This window comes from Puntigrus tetrazona, unplaced genomic scaffold (genome assembly GCF_018831695.1).
Source record: "Puntigrus tetrazona isolate hp1 unplaced genomic scaffold, ASM1883169v1 S000000395, whole genome shotgun sequence".
Taxonomy (NCBI): Eukaryota; Metazoa; Chordata; class Actinopteri; order Cypriniformes; family Cyprinidae; genus Puntigrus; species Puntigrus tetrazona.
In genome coordinates this window covers 50,291-72,650 of record NW_025048048.1, presented here as the reverse complement: position 1 = coordinate 72,650, position 22,360 = coordinate 50,291, and the positions used below count along the sequence as shown (strand labels likewise).

Below are 22,360 nucleotides of genomic sequence, written 5' to 3'. Positions count from 1 at the left end.
CATACAATTAAAAAAAGTTTATAAAACACACTTTAAACGAAATATACAAAAAAAACTAAAATACATCCAGATAGAATTTGTAATACAAATCATTTAGACAAACCTCTGAATAAACTAATTTCTTATAAAAAAAAAGTTCAATCCAATAAATATGTTTCATAGTCATTTTAGTTAGGCAAGTAAGTCTAATATATTATATAATTCAATATTGAAATATTTCCTTTAATTCATATTTGCCTACGCGCTTGCTCCAGTTCATATTAACCTATTCCAATCCAGTCAGGAGCATACTGTGTGCCTAATCATGACAAATAAAAAAGACAATGATAAAGCGCCTGTCCCACCTGGTGGAGTGAAGGCCTGGTGCTGTTTTGATGGTGCCAAGCTCAGAGGTGGACGAAGTCACGCGCTTAAGGGGGCAGCTGTTTTTGGGGTCGTCTCGACCGGGCTTCGAACGGTAGGAATGCTCCAGATTATTGCGCTGAGGTGTCGATCGCCCTCCAGAGTCGCAAAACCTAAGTTCAGCCTGAACTCTGAGCAGTGAGAGCTGTTTATAATGGATCTCCTCGTGACAGCAGGTCATTGTCCTGCAGAGGAAGCCAAGCCTTGATTAGTATTACAGGGATCATGTGCTGGAAAACAGCATTTTCGTGTTTCTTCCGGCAAAACAAACGACTTTGATGCATTACTGCTATTGACACACTTACATAATCATTTAAAAGATGCGATTTGTCTTATCTGTTGGGCTGTGATTGATTACGGTAATTAATCACTGTCTGAATGTGTGTGTGTGTGTGTTCACCTGCACACTGACAATGCTGCCACGTCGGCTGCTGTTTTGGAGACTCTGACACGGTGATCTATTGCTGCTGCAAAGAGCATCAAATCCCAGAATGCCTCCCACACAGTCACCGATCAGACACACTGCCCAGAGACTCCAAACATTGTTTACAATTTTTAACATGCTGCTGGCAATTTAGCATGCTAGCATGTTTTTAGCATAATTTAGCATATAGCTTACGCTTTAACATTTTGTTAGCGCTGACGTTAGCAGGTTTAAAAAACCTTACTAGCTAGCTTGCTAATACTTATGTCGCGCTTAGCCGCTAGTCTAGACAGATCTGAATGTTTGACGTTGGTCAGTGAAAGTCTAAAGGCCCGCTCACACCAAAGACGATAACTAAGAAAAAGAAAGACAGATATAGCGCTAAAGATGAAGTTTTAAAATCGCTCTCAATATTGAAGAATAGCACAGTCCACAACACAGCTATAAAAATAAAACGTTATCGTTGGAATCACTTTCAGGATGTTTTTTCCTAGTGATGAACGATTAAAACACTGACCGCTGACACCCAATCAAAAATTTATCTTGCTATAACGAGTTGGAGAATTTAAAGCGTAGAGGACACGCATGCGCTCAGAAGAAACAGAAAATATCGTGATGTGGATGCTAATATCGTTCTACTTTATTTTTTGCAGGGTTTTTTTTATCGTGACGGTTTACGAATATATGTCTGATCGGGCAGAAACAAACACTATAATAAAATCTCAACGATGCTAAAATAGTGATATAACTTTAAGAAATACGTCATCCGATGTTCTTCTGGAAATAAACGCACTGATCCCAAAAGTTAATTTTAGACATACGATACTAAAACTCTTGCGCGTTTCACTGGCTCAATTTAGAAATAATCTATAAATAAACACAGAGAAAACCTAAAGCGCTGACCTGTCCGGTGAAAGTGGCTCCCTCCAGGGATTTGATGAAGTCATGCAAGAGACCTGATTGGCTCGCACTATGACCGTTGCCACGAGGCGTCCTGGTACTGTGGTGCAGAGGTGGCCAATAGAGGCAGGGCGGCCAGAGGGATGTGATCCTGACTGTTGGAGAGGCAGCCTTACGTCATAGCTGTAGGGACTCAAACTGTGTCAAGGACACAAGAACAGAGAGCATGCTGGGTCATTAGTAGCCAGCAACAGTCTTCTACACTAGATTAGCACGAAGAACCGCATACTAGTCTTTCTGGGCGGTATTCATGCAACACTTATCTGCTGCATTTGCCAAAACGCTCTGTTTCTAGCAGTGATTTTCTATCCCACAAAGCTATGCGTTTTTCAAAAGTGTAATGAAAGAATCAATCTCATCAATAATTTTACAGATTTTTTCAGTCTATCAAAATGAGCGAAAAAATTCCACATAAAATTTGATGTTTTTTGCAACTATTTATATGACAACTGGCCATATACGGACAAAGCAGTTTACAAACTGATTGTGTAGTGTACAAAAAGTAATATAACTGTCAGGTCTGGTGCCAAAACATCAAGGATCTCAGACTGAAATATATTCAGATCCATTTACACTGTATAGTGACTCAAAAAACCCCATAAATCAGGGTTCGTACATAAACTGCAAAATTAAATTCAGGACTTAAGGACTTGTCAAGCACTACTTTTTCGTTATCGTTTAAATTCAAATATATATAATAATAATATATTTTTTTAAATTAAATTTAAAAAAAACTGCCAAGTGAAACGGCTCTGTATTTATATCAGGCACACTGGATTGTTTATTTACGATAAAAGATTATTTTTAATTTGGATATTTTTTAATTTTTAATTTAATTTCTAATTTTATATATACACTGCCTTTTAAACATTCAAGTACTTTTCATGCACCTTTTTCATAAATATGGCTGTTTTCATTTTACATTTGAAAGGAGTTACATATGTCAAGTACTTTAAGCACCTTGATAAACCCTTGACTAACCATGATAAATATAATTCAAATTTAAAATATTTTTTAAATGATTTATTATTATGAAGTAACAATAATAAACATAAGTATTTATTATCATAATTAAATAAATTATTAAATGATTCATTGCAAGAAGTTTCAGGAAACATTAAGAAGCAATTCTATTTATATTTATATTTATATATATATATATATATATATATATATATATATATATATATATATATATAAAGATTCCTAATAAAATCTAATACAATTTCTGAAACCATAACTTAGCAATATTGAAATATTGAGTGTTGCCAGTTACACCAGTGTTATACTCCTGGCAGTGAAATGAGTGTGTGTTCATGCTCACTTGGACACCAGAGAGAAGGCCTCCACACACACGGCTGGACACGGGACCAGACGGATGGCGATGCGGCCTAATGCAGCGGGTAATGAACCCGCATCACAGCATCAAACGCACCGCTGATGGTGTTGACGTCCCCTGCTTGCTGTTCTGGTCTCCGCTGCCCGTATCCAGGATGTTTCCGCCGTGCAGAACCAGGATGAGGACGTGGATCTTGGACGGCTGTAAGCACTGCTGTGAGGAACAGTCCTGAGGATACATGTGGACAGCTGTTTCTCCAGCTGCATACAGTTCGTTTAAAACATCACACACACACACACACACTCGTGACAACACGCTATTGTGAAAGAGGATGACTTACTAACAAACAACACGGTACAGACCGCAACAGCAGGCTCCCAGAAGTACAAATCCCATTCAAAATCTCCATAGATAAACCGATTCCAAGTTAAAAAAACATTAATCTCTCAACACAGACCTGCCATGAGAAATACGGACATATGCTTCTGTAAAAACCACGTCACAAGTAGGTCGACTCAGATGACAAGAGCTAATATTAGCTACCTATATTGCATTAGTTGTAGTGTCGAAAACAAAATAACAAAACACAGCATGTTGATTTCTGATAAAAAGCTGGCATTACGTTGATTATGACATTTTAGCTGACTTCACCGTCATACAAATTATAGCTCATTATATTACCCAATGTGAAAAACAATTATGCATAAACTTTTTTTATCTTATTTGTTAATGACAGTAACATACACAAATGTTTAAAATCCAAAATAATATTCTTGATAATAATACTAAAATGAAATGTTTTTATGAAAAGAACAATAAAGGGAAAAAAAATCTAATTCATATTTTTACATAATCAAAATCAATTTATACATTTAAATTTAAACATTTCATAATAGAATTAAAAATATATATATATATATATATATATATATATATATATATATATATATATTTTTTTAAATTCTATTATGAAATGTTTAAATTTAAAAAAAAAAAAAAAAAAATAAAATATATATATATATATATAATATATATATATATATATATATATATATATATATATATATATAGTCTTTTATTTATATATAAAATGTGTTCTTTTTATTATTATTATTAAAATTAATACTTTACAATAAGGTTGCACTAGTTAATGCATTAACTGATTTTAATTAACAAGGAGCAAAACATGTTACAGTATTTCTTTTATTTCGTGTTAAATTTAGTTTAAAAAATGCAGAAATTCAGTGTTAGTCGATGTTAAAGATAAAACTTATTTCTTTGCATCAGTACATGCTGAAATGAACATTAACAAAGACTTCTATCGCTAGTTAATGGAAACCGAAAGAACACCAGTTTTGTATATTTAGACAGTTTGCTTTGCCCTATGGACAAGACGAATGGGAAAACACTTCCAGAGCACAGAGTGCCTAAAAAAGGGGGAGGGGCATCACTGTTGTTAATAAAGATTGCTTTGATGAAAACTCTACACCACAGAAAAAGTACATATCTAGATCTGAAGAGTATGCCTTCTTTACAAAACAAGTTTCAGAGTAAAGCTCAGCTAAACTAAAACACCACAGTAAAACACCCTGATTCTACACAACTTAAGAGCTACACGAATACAGAGGGGTGTCGCTGTGACTCACAGCTGGGCATCTGCGTGCTGTACGTCGGCGCTTACGAACGCTGGAGCGCCGCATGGACCTGCGTCTCTGAGGAGCAGAGTTAAAGAGCACTGAGATCATCCAAAGGCCCTCGACCCCTGATCGTGCTCTTCCACCACACGTCCCCATCAAACCCTTCACACCATGAGAACTTGACCTTATGACTATATGCTGAGCCGACCTTTGCAGTGACAGACTGCCGTTTCATTTCGTCAAAGGTCATACGGTTTGTTCACCGATAGTGTGGAGCTGATGCAAAATGAAATCGTTGTTGCATAACATACCCTCAGAGAAGCATGAACACAGCGTGACTACTGCTGAATTTCTGCTCCATTAGCGCGAGCACAGATCAATGTGTTTTTCACTGCTGCTGTTGCACTAACAGTACGACACATAAATATGCATTATGCAACGTTTAAGTTGTAGTGCGTTTCTATTCGTTTTAATGGGAAAGTGTGTGAACATGCACAGATGCAGACATACCTCATTGAGCCGCTCCACGCTGGTGGTCCCAGAAAACTCCCCTCCCGATTCTTGATAGTCACCTAGAAACCAAAAATAAATGTGCTTAATGCAGGGGGGGATCATATATGAATCATGATAAAAAAATAACAAAAAATGCACTGATGAAAAATAATTTTTTTTAAACACAATAAAAGTTAAAATAATTAAATTCACATTACATAAATATTGCAACTATTAATACAAATAATAATAAATAATTATAAAAACTAATTATATATATATATATATATATATATATATATATATATATATATATATATATATATATAAATAAACTTGATATTATATTATGAAATGAATGCATTTTAATATTATTTGATTTTAAAATATTTAAGTTGCTTATTCTCTAAAATAAAATAGTCAAGCGAATAATTCTATAAATATTAAAGTACAAAAATATTGCTAATAATAAAAAATGTATTAAAATAATGTAATTATTACTTTACATTTGTTTAATATTAATTAAATATTATATATGAATGTAAAGTCGATATGTACTATAAAATAAAAGATATTTCTAAATAGTAAGTAATGATTATTTTAGTATTTAAGTAAGTCTATTATTACGGAAAGAAACCTAGTGTCAGACTTCCATTTGAACACGAGTTTCATAAAACGAGTCCGGCGAGATCCGTCTCACAAACAGCATGGAATTCAGTGTAATTAGTGTTCCATAATCTCACACTGTTTGACACGGACCCTAACCTCCTCAGAGTCAATGGAGCTCCTTTAACGCTAATCCTATTAAAGATGTGAAAATCTCTGTATTTGGAGGATGAATGGAAAAAAAACTCCTTCCAACGGGCTTGGCTTATGCATTACAAAACCAAAGCATCGGAAAAAAATGCTTTGCATCACCCGCCTCAGGAGTCTAAAATACCCCGCTACAATCGGAGAGCTTGTCGAATGGTGATAATCCCAGCATACCCTGGGCTTCCTCTGCCTCCGCTGTCTCGATTTTATCCATCAGATCGTTGGAGCTCCATTTGGTGATCTCCTTGGTGAAGATCTCCTCGTTGTCGGAGAAGTCCTCTGAGGAACAAGGATTGAGACTTTAGTAAATAACAGATTGCTATGAGCACCTTCTAAGACTCGGGATCAATCCTGCATTACCGTGAGCGTCAAAGAACTCGTCGTCTGTGCTGTCCTCCGAATCTCTGGCGATGCTCTGCATGCGCCATTCAGAAATACTGTGACGTGAAGGACTTCCTGCACGCGCATTAAAGACAAATAATACATGTTAGTTCTGTGCTGCAAAGCTTAATTTATAATCCCCCCTCCAATGGACACTTAAAAAATGACATTGAAAACAAAACGCACTAAAATAATGAATTTCTAATATGATATAATTATGAAACATTATTATAGCTTGAAATGTTTTTTTAAACTCAATTCCTGTTAGTCACCTAGAAACATAAAATGAAAACCTAAAATTAATACACTTAATGCATGAAAAAAAAAAAAATTACATGCGCATCATGATTCTCTTACAAACAAATATGCAATAAAATCAACAACAACATAAAAGGACTAAAAATAATTGTAATATTAATCAAAATAAATAACAATACTAAAATAATGTTATAACAATTTATAATTAATTAAATATAATAATACACATATATAATACATAGATAAGTATAATATATATAGACTTACATTAAATTACATAATACATTTATATATTATACATATTCTAAAATGACATTATATAATAAACAATTATATAACTCGGTGTATAATATTAAAATAAACTAATTAAAAATATTATGAAATATTATTACAATTTACATTTGAAAATGTAAAAATTATTTATTACTGTTATACAAAGCTTCATTTTCAGCATTATTACTCGAGTCTCACATGATCCTTCAGAAACCATTCTAATTAAGCTTAAAAGCAATTCTTATTATTATCGATATATAAAAATAGTTGCACCGATTAAATATTTTGCGAAAAACTAAAAAGAAAATTGTTTTTCAAGATTCTTTGAACAGAAACTTCAAAAGAACAGCATTTATTTGAAATAAAAAATTATGTAAAATGACACGTTTATTTACGGTCACCGCAGTACTTCAGAAATGATGATCAGTATATATATATATATATATATATATATATATATATATATATATATATATATATATATATATATATATATATATATATATATATATACACACACACACACACACACACACACACACACACACATCACTTCTGAAGTACTGCGGTGTGTGCGTGCCTCCTCTCTTCGAGGAACGCGAGGACCTGGAAGAGGTGGACCACTGCTTGGTCAGCTCTCCTCGAGCCTGCAGCGTGTCTCCCATGGTCCTCGTGGTGCCCTCGGCTTCGATGGAGCTGATGGCCTCCTTGGCTTCGTGCTCTTTCTCGGGACTGGTGACGGTGCCGTTGTTCTCGCCGCCCTCCTCGTTGCAGCTGTACTGCGCCATCTTCTGCGCCAGAGCCAGCTGCGTCTCCAGCTCCAGCTGCCGGATGTCCTCCATTGTCAGACCGTACCACTCGTCCTGCCAACACCAGGCCTGCCGATGAGCGCGTACCATCACCTTCCTCAGCCCTGATGGGAAAATAGCACAAGGTTACAGGCGTACTTGCTTTAAAAGTCATTTCTAGTTTAGGAGGGAAACAACTGTTTGCGTTAAATTTTCACATCCTCTGAAGATAATGTTTGCAGAAGTCAGCACCCCATTTTTAATGTGGTTTCTAAGGTGTTCTGGGTGGTTGCTAGGTCTGTACAGCACTTGCATGCTCGGAAAAAAAAGACCTCAGATAACAGATGGTGAAAAAATGTAACATGTTACTTTACATAAGTAACAAAGTAACATGAATAGCTAGGTTACATTTAAAACTTATTGTTACTGCTGTAACTTTTTTTGCAATTAAAACTGTAATTTTAAACTGTTTTTGCTTGAATTTTAGCTATTTTTTTGTTTTTCTATTTAATGTTCTTTTATATTTTTTTATTTTTAAAAAGTTCATAGATGTATGTACTACTTTCTAAAATTAGAATTGTGCATTGTCTAAATATTAATTTATTAGTATATTAAAATAATATAAGTTAATTTAATGTTAAAAGCACATGCATTTCACAAACTAATATCCATTGAGAAAAAAAGAAAAAAGGACCTTCATAAAAAGGACTAAAAATATATTGCATCAATATTAATAAAAAATAATATTAAAACAATTGTATTAATCACAATTAATTATTATTTGATAAAAACAATACATTTACAATAATACTTGCATACATTGTGTATAATAATATGCACACACACTTTTAATTTTAATTTACATAATTAGCAATTATTATATTTTTTTATATTTTATATTTTTTAAATAAAACACGTGTTTTTATTTCTATTAATTAGTTAACTATAATAACCCTGCTTCACGGATGTTTGTGAGTTTTCTCAACATTTAGGTCGATGTGTGGTTTGGCTTATTTCCTTGTGCTATTTCCTTTACTGATTAAGACATGTCAAACACGCAGTTAACCAGTCTTTCAGATAATTGAACTCGGTAATGAAGAGACGCGCGGACAAAATTGTTTTCACAGCGGCCAGGAAGCGGCGAGAGGAAAAAAAAATTTATAAAAATAAAAAATAAATCAGCCGAAGACGGAAAAGAGTTTAGTAAATGGGGACGGCAACAGTGCGCTCGCAAATTATCAGAGAAAGGAGCCAATAAACAAGCCGATATCAGTAATGAAAAAGATTAAGCGGCGCTCAAACGGCACATGGAAAGGAAATTAATTTTGCCCGATGCAGTCTGGAGGGGAGGCGGTTCTCCGAAAGCTGAATTTCACTGGAGCCGCACTGCATCAATCTCGTTTTCATTAAGTGCAGGTTAATGATTAAGGGCTTTTTCCCTGACAGAACGCTTGACACCTGCTGCCCACCCACGCACAACGATAACAGGACGTTACCAAGCATCGTTTCACGCAAATATGCAGCAGATGGATCAGCTGACTCATAGAGAATTATTGGAGAGACAAATGTCTTCTCAGAGCTAATAACACTGTTGGGCATATGGTAGAGGACACTACTGATAATAGTGCTGGTGCTAAGTTAATAATAAATTCGCTGGATTATCGAAAATGTATGCATTTGGGGCGAACACTTACCCACATCGTGAATGAAGCGCTCAATCTTGGACTGCATGCCCCAGTATCGAAACTCCACTTTACACAACTTGTAGGCGCACATGACGGGCATTTTGCCTGGGTTGTTGTTAATTTCCGAGATCCAGTCGTCAGACAGAGGGCCTCGCTGGGTTTTATATGACTTGTAGAGTTTGGGGTCTTCCTCAGCCAGGTACTCATGAGGGGCGATGAATTCATTCACAATATCGATGGGATCTGTGAAAGACCGTTATTGCATTAGCGAGTTTTTTTGGGAGAGCAAGGCAAAAATGGTGAACGGGTACATATTTAGTCTTTTCTTGCAAACCAAATCAGTTCATGGCAGAGATTTTATAGGACCTTCTAAAAAGGTAATAGCATGCGCACTGAGGCTGTAAAAGCTGGTTTATCTGTTTGTCTTACGTGTCATAAAGCTTTTCTTTTATTTAAGCAGCTTTGGCATAAGGAAACGAGTTGTTCCAGTGCAAAAAAATATTGTTACTTTTGCTATATTCGTAAAAACATTGTTTGTATGTAATGAGCGTACAGATTTCTTTTTATTCTTCTTTGTTTGCTAACTTGTTTTTTTGCAAAAGACCAAAAGTTCGTTCTAAAATAAAAATCTACTGAAAACTCACTCTCAAGTTATCGGAGATGTAGATGATACGTTTAGAGAAATTCAGCATTACATCACGGTTTATCAATGGATCCTCTGCAGTGAATGTGTGCTGTCCGAATAAGAGTCCAAACATCTCAATAAATCCACAGCACTCCAGTACATTAACATCTTGTAAACTGAAAAGCTATATATTTGTAAGAAATAAGTCCATCACAAAAGTCTTTTAACTTTAAACCATCCCTTCTGACCAAAATACCAGTCCAATACCAGAGAAAGCAATTTTATCAGCAGTTCATTCTGACGGCACCCATTCACCGCAATGGATCCATTAGTAAACAAATGCCGTGATGCTTAATTTCACCAAACCTGTTGAAGAAACAAACTCATTCACAGCTTGAACGGCCTGAGGGCGAGTACTTTTTCAGCAATTTTTCATTATTGGACGAGCTACAATCTTTACTGCGCTGAGAACCTAACTTTGTAGGTCTTCAATTATTCACAGTTGCGAGATTGTTTTCTGATCTTGGGTCGTTTCCCGTTTGCAGACTGCCGTGTCATCAGACGGCCTCTAGGTGTCTCCACAGCACACTCATGAAGGTACATGTTGTCAGTAAGGAATGGAGTTATGTAACAGCATTCGCAGGGCGCTTCCCCCTGCAGTGCCTGCGTCTGTCTGCGTTCAGCTCAGAAAGCCTTCAGTACCCGTCCCAGAGTGCAACAGGGCGCTCGTGCCGCGGCACGCTACCTAATAGCGGCACGTTACTATGTCAATGAAGCGGCACGCCGTCTGCATCTTAAACACCGAGGCATGACTCGAGAGCTCTTCCTGCTGGATTGCTTGAGCTTGGTCTCACAAGCAAGCAGAACTCGCTTTAAAAAAAAAAAAAAAAAAAAAAGGACAGGACCTCTCAGAAATGCACCTGTTCAAGACGCTCCGTTGTGCTTTAGCATTTCAAACACTGCCAAAAGCATCAAATGTATGCATTAATCGGAGTAAAAATAAAGAAGGTGCAACAGTACCTATATCCCGTTGCCTCTTTTCGGCCGAGGACATGTTGAAGACGTCATTCTGGCTACCCGTGTCCGGTTTGTAGTACGTCTCGATATCGATGGAGAACTTTTCGACGAAAGGACACGTGTAGCTGCAGGACAGGCGAGCAGAGATTAACTCTGATGTAATTTCATCATATCAGTGTCATGCATTAACGCAAGCGCTCTGCAGTGAGGTTCATGCGAGTTTATCCCTTCTTCATACCTACCGTGACCTCATTATTAAGTAACAGATATGTTTATTGCAGTAGGAGTTGAGCTGAACTCAACGTGCTTTGAAGCAACATTCCATATAAAACCAAAAAAAAAAAATGCTTTAAAAAAGTAAACACGGGTCTATTTTGATTCCGCGTTGACTTCAAGATCAAAACAGCAAGCCCTGACTTGAATGTTAAAAGCTGATGTGGGTATTTACCGGAGTACTTTTGAAAGAGAGCCAGAGGGTTTTTATTATTAGGAGAAAGCACACTCACCGTGTGCGGGTGTATGGGTAGGCGTTCCAGGATTCCTCTTCCACACGGAGAGCAGCTTTTGGCAAGATGGAGCGGAACCAGCTAGGGATGTGTTGGCCGATGTGGTAAACCTTATGGGTGTACTGACCAGAGCCGCCTGGGCCGTCCGTGTAAGGTCGGTTCTCCAGGATCTCCACCCCGCTGCCCTCGCCTTCGCTCTCTTCACGACTCTTTTTCTGCAGGGAAGGAAAAGTTATTGGATAAGAATTCACAAACTTCCAAAAGGACCGTTATTATTGTGAAGTCAAGTATCTTATGTATAAATCTCTATACAATACAGATATATTTGAAGCAGCTTCACATTAATACAAAGGAAAATAACAGCGTTAACGTTGTAGAATTCAACAATTAAATTTCTAAAATAATTCAAGTATAATACTTCAGTAACGGTATTAATGTTGCAAAATTCATTAACTCAATTCAAAAGCATCTCTAAAGATGATAAGAATACGGATGCTGCAAGGTTAGTGTCGCTATCCAGATCGATTTAGTTCATATCTGTTGTTTTAATTCAGATCAGTAAAAGATCTGCATGAAGTTTAATCACGAAACTAAGTAAATTCAGCTATAATCAGAAGGCAAGTGTGTCAATATTTAGTTCAATGTCAGCTCAATGATGATTCGATTCAGTTAAGTAAGTGCTGATGTTGCTTGAAGCTAGTGTCATTATGAAACTTGTTGTTTCAATTCGGTTCAATAATTGTGTCAATTTTAAAAAAAGTGCATCAGCTATTAAATTCAATGCATGTCAATGTGAACAACTTTTATTTCAACTCAGCAGCTCTAAAGAAGACAACAGTGTGGATTCAACAGAATTATAGTCATTATCCTGCTTAATTCAGTTCATATTTATTTTTTCAAATTTGTTGCTTCTATTCAGATCAGTAACTGAGTAAAGTTCATCAACTAGGAAACAAGTTAAGCTGAATGAGTGTCGATATCGACTACAAAGTAATTTCAATTCAATAAGTCAATGCTATAAAATTGATCAATTCTGAAATGTTTATGTTCATTCAATTCAATAAACAAGTGAAGATGTTGACAAGTTAGTGTCCAGTTTAATTAGACTCAAATTCAGTTCAATAGCTGTCAATGCTGCAAAGTTGATCGATACTGAAACAAGAACAGATGAGCTATAAACAGTTCTACAGAAGATAATAGTCACTATTTACCTCAATCCCATTCATTTCAACTGAATTTAATTACAGTTGTCAATGCTGCAAAATCTATTAAACATCCAACAAATCCAGCTACAAGCAGATCTACAAGAAGCAAGTGTCATTATTCCATTTCATTCAGTTCAGAGTTTGCAAAGTTTATCAATTCTGAACACATCCAATTCAACTATGAAGAGCACCGCATCATTATTCCATTCATGTCCGTTCAATGTTGATTCAATTCAGCTGAATTGCAAAGTTACATTTTAAAATTATGATACATAACATTACATTCGGTATCCAGCTCAATCCAGTTCTGTTCTCATCCAATAGTGTCAGTGTAGTTTAATCTATAATATTACACTGGAAACTTAAAACCTCCTTAGAAAACTCAATGTTAATGGAATTGACACCAACCCAAAACAAGTCAACTACACGCTCGGCGCTATTGGTGCTGGCCAAATCAGGAACGCCACACCTTCAGCTTTATCGGCAAGATAAGCCAAGACTCAGTGCGATTGCCAGCAGACAGAAACTGTAAAAATAGGGTACAGTCTTGGAACAGCTCCTGAGCGGTGAATTCTGGGAGAAGGCCCACTGTGCCAGTCAGGGTGGCACGTGCCAATGTATCTGCCTTGCTGAAGAAGGTCATACAAAAGACAACTGCGCACCAACTTATGAATCCACTGGGGACAGGTTTGGCCCACTTAGGTCCACTATGACATTGCCACTATGGAGAAAAGTTTGTCCTGGACCCCAAATGTGAAGACAAAATTTAAAACACCGGTTGTAATTTTGTACAGCATTTTTTACATTTCTATTTGAACTACTTGACAGTGATATAGGTGCAATTACATAATTGTTATGCGTCCTCCGTGTTTAAATAAAAGATGGATGATGGCAGGCCAGTGGAGCTGGCACACTTACAGGGCAGATGGCCACACAGATCCCATCAGCAGTGACTCTGCATTAGCAAGATGATAGTGGGGTGATTAAAAGCTGACAACACTTGCTTAAGACCTTCATTAAGGTGAGGTTTGTTATAGAGATGCAGAAAAAAGTTATAGCGTTTTCATTTTGTCTAAGTGCTCTCATGAGACGACCACATGGGCACTGAATGCCAACAAAGTCTAAAGATGGAAAATGTGGCAATGATATTAATGCAGAAGCTGTTAGTCTTTCTTTATGACCTAACTGACTAATCTTCACTGATGTAATATTTTATTTTAAACAACAGTTTTTAAAAAAATTTTATCATATTTTTATCTTAGTCTTAGATGTTTATTTGGGAATTTGGTTTAAAGATAGAACAACAGACAGAACAATAAAAAGACAGATATACAACAACAGAACAATATGAAGAACAATAAAATGATTAAACGAACAAACAATGATAGACAGAGAGATATACAACAATAGAACGATAGATGACGAATCCAAATGATAAAGAGATTGAATGAACAAAAAAAAAAAAAAACAAATGATGATAAACAGACATGGATAGATATACAACAATAGAACGATAGAAAAATAAAACGACTGAACAAACAAAGGAACGAATAAACAGATGATAGATAGCTAATCTAATTTTCCAGAATGCATTACCTGTGTTTATTACAATTTAGTGACAATTCCTCTTCCAACTTCCTTTATGTCATGGCAAATTCAATTCAAATTTACACTTGTGAATTGAAAGAGAGGGCTTACTCTTCAATTCTGAATTTTGCACATGTGAGAAAGGCCCGCTTTTTGCAAAACGACCTCACCCCCGAGACGCCTCAGAAACGATCACTCTTGGCCTCTCGTTTTCAGGGCTTTCTAATGCGTCCTCAATCACCGGATACGTGGTGAGTAATACATTTCCATTTTAAAAGCACAGGCCGGTGCCAGCGAGGGAATAGCGGCCGTGCCTCTCTCAATGTCAGAGCGCTGCTTCTCTCTCTTTCTGTCAGGCTACTGTCAAGCTCGCAGACTGCACTGTCAGGACTGACGTCAGGCCGACACGCTCCACAGAAAGCCGTGTGAAGCAGCAGCCATTCGCAGGTGTGGAGCTCGCATGTGCTGAGCAGGAAGAAACGGGCCGATCACGTCCTCCCGTTAAGAGAGGTGAGCTGTCAGCAGCTGGAGGTGGCAGGCGGGACAGACAGACAAATGGCAGGCAAGAGAGGGAACGGGCGGCAGAAGCGCTGGGCTGCGGTATCTGTTTTTGCTCATCCTCTCAGCGTGGAGTCGCCAGCACTTCATTATGGCGCTGACAGATGACATCAGGCCCTGCACCCGCTACAATCAATCCCTCGCACACACCTCAAGAGAAGTCTGGTCTCCATAAGATATGGCTGTGCAGCACAATCATATTGCGATGTTTTCCCAAAAATATCGCATTGATGCTTTAGAGCGGCACTTTTCGAGAGGTTTTTTTCAGGATCCGTATTTTAACATTAAAGGGTGACTCCACCCCGAAATGAAACTTTTGTCATTACCTCAATGGCATTTGTCCTCGGAAAGCATTTTATGGTATTTTGGATGAAAACCGGGAGGCTTGTGAGTGTCCCATTTACTGCCAAATAAACGGTGAACAATTAATCACTGTAAGATCACCGAAAATCCACTTTGAATGTCAACCGTGCATGCTATGTGCGTTCAGCGGGTGCTTTCAAAGACGGTGCTGCGGTGACGTTGTGGTGCAAAATTACAGAATAAAGTCATTATTTTTGTTTTCTTTCCATTCAAGAAGTATTCATAACGTTACAGTTGAACCACGGATGGCAGACTATGTCTTTCATACTTTTTTGCCCCTTAACAGTGTTCATTACTTGGCAGTCAATGGGACAGTCTCCAGGCCTCCCAGTTTTCATCAGAAGTATCTTAAATTGTGTTCCGAAAACAAACAAAGCTTTTATGAGTTTGGAACGACGTGGGGGTAAGTGATTAATGACATATTTTGGGGTGGAGTATCCCTTTAACTATTAAATGGCAAACCATTCAACAAAAAAATCTAATATAAAAAATCTAGGGGGAAATATAATTTTAAGCTGGGTTATTAAATCGACTGGGTTTAGCTGTTTTTCTTGTTTTTTGCTTAATTCAGCTGAAACATGATACATGTTGAAACATGCCAAAAACATGTTAAACCCAAGTAGCAACCTTCCTGTCTTTCTCCTGAAACCAACATGAAAGTGACTAAAACTGCAATTCATCAACCGGCCGCTAGAGGATAGCTAAAGAAGAGAGTTGGCTCCATAATTAAAATATTACAGCAGAAATCATTTTTCCGATTATCTCAGAGTGATGTGCGGTGACACAGCCGGCTCCGCCCACTTTAACATTCCAAAACACTCTTCAGAAATGTATTTTTTTTTTTTTTTTTTTTTTTTTACAGTTTATGGTTAAACTATGTTAACCATGCTAAAAACACGCAAGCAACATAAATCATAACAATGTTATAAATTATGTTAACAACACGCTATCAACATCTGTCTCATCGATCTAGTCAACTATGTCAAACAAAGCTTTTACCACTGCTTCAATCTTTCAGACTAGGCTTTCTCAAGCCAGCTTTAAAGTTTCTCAAAATATACTCTGCAAAATTTGGCAAGGATTTCATGATTATATAATAATAATAATTGTATTTGTAAAAAATAATATTTTTTTACATTTCAGATGAAAAATTACAATACAAATATTAAAGCAATAGTTCATAAAAAAAAACCTAAAACAAAAACCTTCTGAAAAATATCTTGTATGTTCAACAGGTTTGGGATAACATGAGGATAACAAAAACCAAGACAATTTTAATTTTTGAGTGAACCGTCCCTTTAATTTCTTCATGACAGTAAACCAGCAAACATTTATTTGTAACAGAAAAAACGCAGGAAGTCCTTAAAGCTTCTCTTTTGTTGTTAAGGTATTCTCATTATAAGAAAGTAGTTGTCACATGTTGCACTTACAAATGCACAAAACTGACCCAGACCCAGAGCATATGCAGAGATGCGTTTGATAACTGAACTAAGCCGTATTGCGATTTTGCTTCTCTTGATTATTCATGCAGTCCTATTTATTATCATGAACTACTAAGGTTTAAAAAAAACAACAACAAAACAATTTCAATGCATTTAGCATTGTTGTTTCTTCTAACCACAACCCTATCACTACAGACCAATGACCAGTTTCTGGGTCACAGCTCACTAGCTGAAGAACTAGTTTTTCTGTACAATGTTTTTAAATAAACATTACCTTTTGCACCGTCTATGAGATGCTGAACTCACAAAAGTAAGGAGAGACGATCATCTTGTTTGTGCAATTCAATTTAGCTATTGTGATGCAGGGATTCAATCATCATTTAAGAAATCTGATGTCTGGGCAGGATGAGTCTGATGTCTGTGCAATCCTAAATGTAATACTTGTATTACTGACTTAGTATTTGTGTGTATAAGTTCAATATGACTCAAAAGATATTATAAAATCATGCTTAGCGTGATAGATACACATACAAATATGAGACAGTTGTTAGAAAACCAGATCTAAGTATATTAAATCTGTGCATTGGGTCTTAAAGTTACAGCAGCATAATAAAACATCTGCTGTCATTAAGTAAAAAAAAGTAATAAAATCTAATAAAATAAAAATAAAGAGAAAACCATTCACTGCTCACTGCAATTTATATTTATTTATTTAAATGAAGACTACACGGACCTTTTACGGCTGTGGTTCTATTTTTAGATCTTCCTGAAAAACATAAATCACTCTTTATTTACTTTTTATTTATGCTCTTTTGCATTTATTTACATTGCTGTTGTTTATTTGTTCTATTTTTATTACTGACAGTTTACTTTAATACTAATAATATACATTTAAAAAAAATCTTTAGTCACACTGGTGCTGTGGTATTTAATCAAATATTAAATTTGTCAAAACAACTATATTTATAAAAAAAAAAAAAAAAAAAAATGGGGCAAATGTTTGGACAAATAATAAATATATATATTTTTTTTTTAAATAATTGTATAATTTTGACATGGCAAGTAAAAATCTTTCAAATATACAAATATTAAACAAATATGCTTTAACTTAAAAAAACAAAAACAGAAACACAATCACCATTAAAGATCCCTTTTATCAAACCGGTTCAGTAAATGATTGAAATAACAGTAGAAATATGGCTTGGACTCTTTTCTTTTATGAAGGTAGTGCTGATGATACAAAGGTAGGCTGTGCTGAGAAATCTCTTTGCTCAGCGACTATGACAAAATACAAATATATCTGAAAGGCCAATAACTGCTGAGAGGTCACAATGAAGACAGGAAAAATGCACAGTTGGCAAACGATGCTTTGTTGCAACTACTGTAAGTGATGGAAAGCAGAAAACTGGAGCTAAGTTTTGCCTGGCAGGATTCCTGTGCACTCTAGCTAATTACATATTTCACATGGATGACTTTAATTCAAATGAAAAACGACTACACCCTACAAGGAGCGTCCGCGTCCGCTGCTCTCTAGTTGATTTTTACCACCTGGGATTTGGCCTCAAAATATTCGCCCATCTCGCTAAAGCCGTGCCGGGCTCCACTCTTAATTTAGTATCTCGGAGGATGGAAAGAAGAGAAAACGTTGCCCTATATGGACACGGATGGCCAAGCTCATGTGAGAGGTTTAACCTCGGCGCCATGCACCTCTGCTGCCCATCTGCGGACAGCAGAAATCACGGGAGTGAAGTTGCCCTGGCAACAGGCCTGCATCATCGTGACCTCTCCCTCCGTCTCCGCTCTCGCGCCGCAAACAAATGACTGCAGCGAGCGCCACGCTCCGGCTGATGTCACGGGTATCCATGGCAACCGGAGCTCAGCTGTGACGCTGAAGAGGAGGGAGTCTGACCGGAGAGAAACATGAGCGCCAGAGATGCCGCGGGAAGGGTGATGCTGCTGTGACGGAAGCTTCGGAAAGCCACATTCCTGCCGTTTGCTGGTGTGCAGATCAAAAACAACCATGTTTAATACATACCTGAATATAATTATTTGCTTGCCTTGAAATAGCTTAAAAGGACCGCTTCATTTATTAACATGGAAAATTCATTGTTGCCAAACAGATTCGAAAGGCTTCACATTTTTTTTAAATCTAGGTGAAACTGAATGTATAATCAAAATTTTTAAGCCTAAAAGGTGTTAGGGTTAGGGTTAATGAATTTAATTTCATTATTTTCATTTATATGCAAAAAAATACACTAATATATACACTGAAATACTCAGAAATATAAATGCAATATTAATCTACAGGCATATTTAACTAAAACATACTGTATACATTTATAAAAGATATTAATATACAAGCATATTAAACTTTTTATTTAAATATAGGCCTAAACAGCAAAAGTATTACATATATTTTAAACTAAAACATAAATTATTATTAATGCATAAACAGCAAACTGCATATTTTAACTAAAACAATATATATATATATATATATATATATATATATATATATATATATATATATATATATATATATAAAAAGACTTAAGGGCAAAACAGGTAATTTTCACCTACATATATTTTATTATAAAAGTCTTACAGAATGTGTTAAAAAAAAAAAAAAAAAACAGAAATCATTCGATTTGCATACAATTAATTAAATATTAAATAAATATATAATTTATATATTTAATAATATAAATAAATTATAAATATAGATCAACTATATTACATATATATAGTAGTATTTTTGAGATACAGGGTTGCAGAGTTTCATTGTGGAGCCTTGTTATCTTTACACATGCATGTACACGCATACACCACATGTGAAAGTCTCACTCAGCCTGCTATTAAAGTCTTATCAAACATCATCACAAACATCTCTCGTGCTCTTTACTCCTCCTTCACCACGTTCTTGTTTGTCTCGTTTATTATTTTATCCAGTCCAAAACCCGCTCTCACGGAAATTTGCCGCCAGTTATCGGCGAAGCATTAGTAATTGCCACAATAAGCGGTCTATTGCCAAAAAGGCGCACGTTGACTACTGTCAGGATCAATTTAAATTATTTTGATAGTTCAAATGGTCAGAGTTATATTAACATAAAAATGGCTTGGTTTAATGCGTCAAAAACAGAAACATTTAAATGTAAACATATTTTTAACAAACATGTTAAAAATCCCATTAATCTACACTTTTTTGACGAAAATACAATATTTGTATATTTTGTAATAATATAAGATTAAATATTATATATATGTAAATAGCAACATTATTAGATTAATAATTATATAAATTATAATTATATACAATAAATAATTTTAACTAAAACGTTATTATAGTTTAATATATAAAACAAATATATATTAGCATAACTGATCGGAAACATTTTGATATAATATATAAATATATAAACAGCAGCGTACTGAAACGTACTGAGCAGACACAAAGCGCATTTAAAATTGCTGTAATATCCATGATGTGGCTTAATTTGATCACCCCACCCTAGCCTGAACTAATCAATCTAAATCTATAATGCACTGTAGTGGGAAAGGATGACACAGTAGCTTACGACATGAAAAGCCCTTTTGGTGCATCTCACGCGCAACAAAAAAAGCACCTCGTGCAAGCACAGCGGAACTAGTTGTGTTTATATTTCCACCAGCGTTGAACATCTGTTCACGGTTCCTGACCAGAGTTCTGCTGTGTAACACGAGGCTAATAGAAGAGCGCTCGCGCAAACACACACCCACCCCGGTTTAATACTACACCAGCGGGGTCACGCCGACGGTGTACGAGCATGCCAAGCCGTGCGCCTGCCCTCCGCGCGCTCATTAGGCCAGCTCTGCGATGGCATGTCAACAGATGGTGCTTATAAACAGCGCAGCTCAGAAAGAACGTAAAAAAAAAAAGAAACCGAATAAACAAGTGAAAGTAACTTTTAACGAGGACACAAATGCTCTCTTTAGATGCAGATTCGACGTGTTAATTGGCTTCGAACTTCGATTCTCTGCGCCAAACCCGAAACGATTCGACCGTCGGTCATATGGATGCTAGTTCACACTTTCGGTGACTCACGCTTTCAGAAATCTGCTAATTAGACAACGTTCCCGCGGGACTTGAAGTCTTATGCGAGTCAACATCACTTAGTCTCGATTCTGATGTCCACTGACTTTGCACAAGTGCTTAAATTTAGCACGCCTGTTGCAATTGGACGGTAACATACTGGCTGTCTATAGGGCCGTTCGCTTAATACCCCACTGACAACAGCACTGAGAGACAGCTGCGTTGACAGAGCGCTAATTAACCTTATAAGACCATTCAGAGAAAGCCGAGCATGTGGGAGGAAGTTCAGTTAGATCGCTGGCCGTAACCTCGCTGTGCAACAGCGATCTGAGCACTCATTAAATTTCATGCAAACCTCCACAGACAGACATTCACTAGATACAGAACTGTTCGAAGAGTAACATTGTGGCAAACAGATGAACTTGAGAGACTCTAATAGAGCATGACATTTACATGTTGCTGCATGATTGCGACATTAATCCATAAAGCATGAGAAATACATAGCATTCACAAATATGGGGTAAAACACCCTATTTTAGTCATAGCAGGACTGCACAGGAAAAGGAAGTACACAGTACTGTAAAACAGTCAAATTAAATTGCTTAATTATTATTATGGAACTAAAATACAAAATAGTAAAATTTCTATTGTAATATATGACCGTAAAGTACAAATGTGAGAAAGAAATGTAAATTAAATACAACAATTAATTTTGTAATAAAGCAGTAAAATTACAACTCTAGTATTTCAAGTTTTTTTCAATACCTTAATTTTTAAAAGTTAAACCGTCAAGGTTATAAACGCAATAAAAATATAAAAAATAAAAGTGTATAAACGTAAATAATATAATACAAATAATAATACTGTGCAATTAAAGTATTAACATTTTTTCTTAATGTAACAAATTAATATAATAAACTAATACAACATTTATTTTACAATATAACTGTATAGCTATTATCCTAATACTTATTGTTGTCTTAATTTTATATAAATATTAGACCATTATACTTGATGCAGGGAGCCTTAAAAGCTTCTTTTGCTGAAAACAAATATGATTTAATTTTGATTAATTTTATTTCACATTTTGATTTACACTTACTCAACATTCCTTTCACGTAAGTTGCTCTAATTGTTTTGTTTTTTGTGCTCGCCCCACTGTATTGTGGGATTGACTTATTTAAGACTAATCTTTGTTGTTTCGCTGCTTCGTAATTTGTCCAAAGCTAAATTTTTCTCATCCTGTAGCTCTTGTGACTACGACGTTTTACAGTGCTGAGATTGCTAGCTTTCAGAACACAGCTATTAACTTGTCAACCAATAACGGAGTAAACCAACAACATTAGCCCTTCTAGACACGCTTACAACATCTACATTAGCACATCGTGGCGGTTCGTATTGATTCCTGGCTGCCGATGAGCATCAGCGTTTCTCAATCAGCTCGTTGGTGGTTTCGGCATCAGCGCGATGTGTAAGGTGCTTCCTGCCTCGCCAGCACCCACAACCTCTCTCAGGGGATCGCAAGACAAATTCAGT

At 36.1% G+C, this 22,360-nt stretch overlaps 1 pseudogene; it reads right to left on the bottom strand.

The window, feature by feature from the left end:
* Positions 1–344: 344 nt before the first annotated feature.
* The window catches only part of LOC122333790, a 40,216-nt pseudogene continuing 18,200 nt past the window's right edge, over positions 345–22,360 (bottom strand).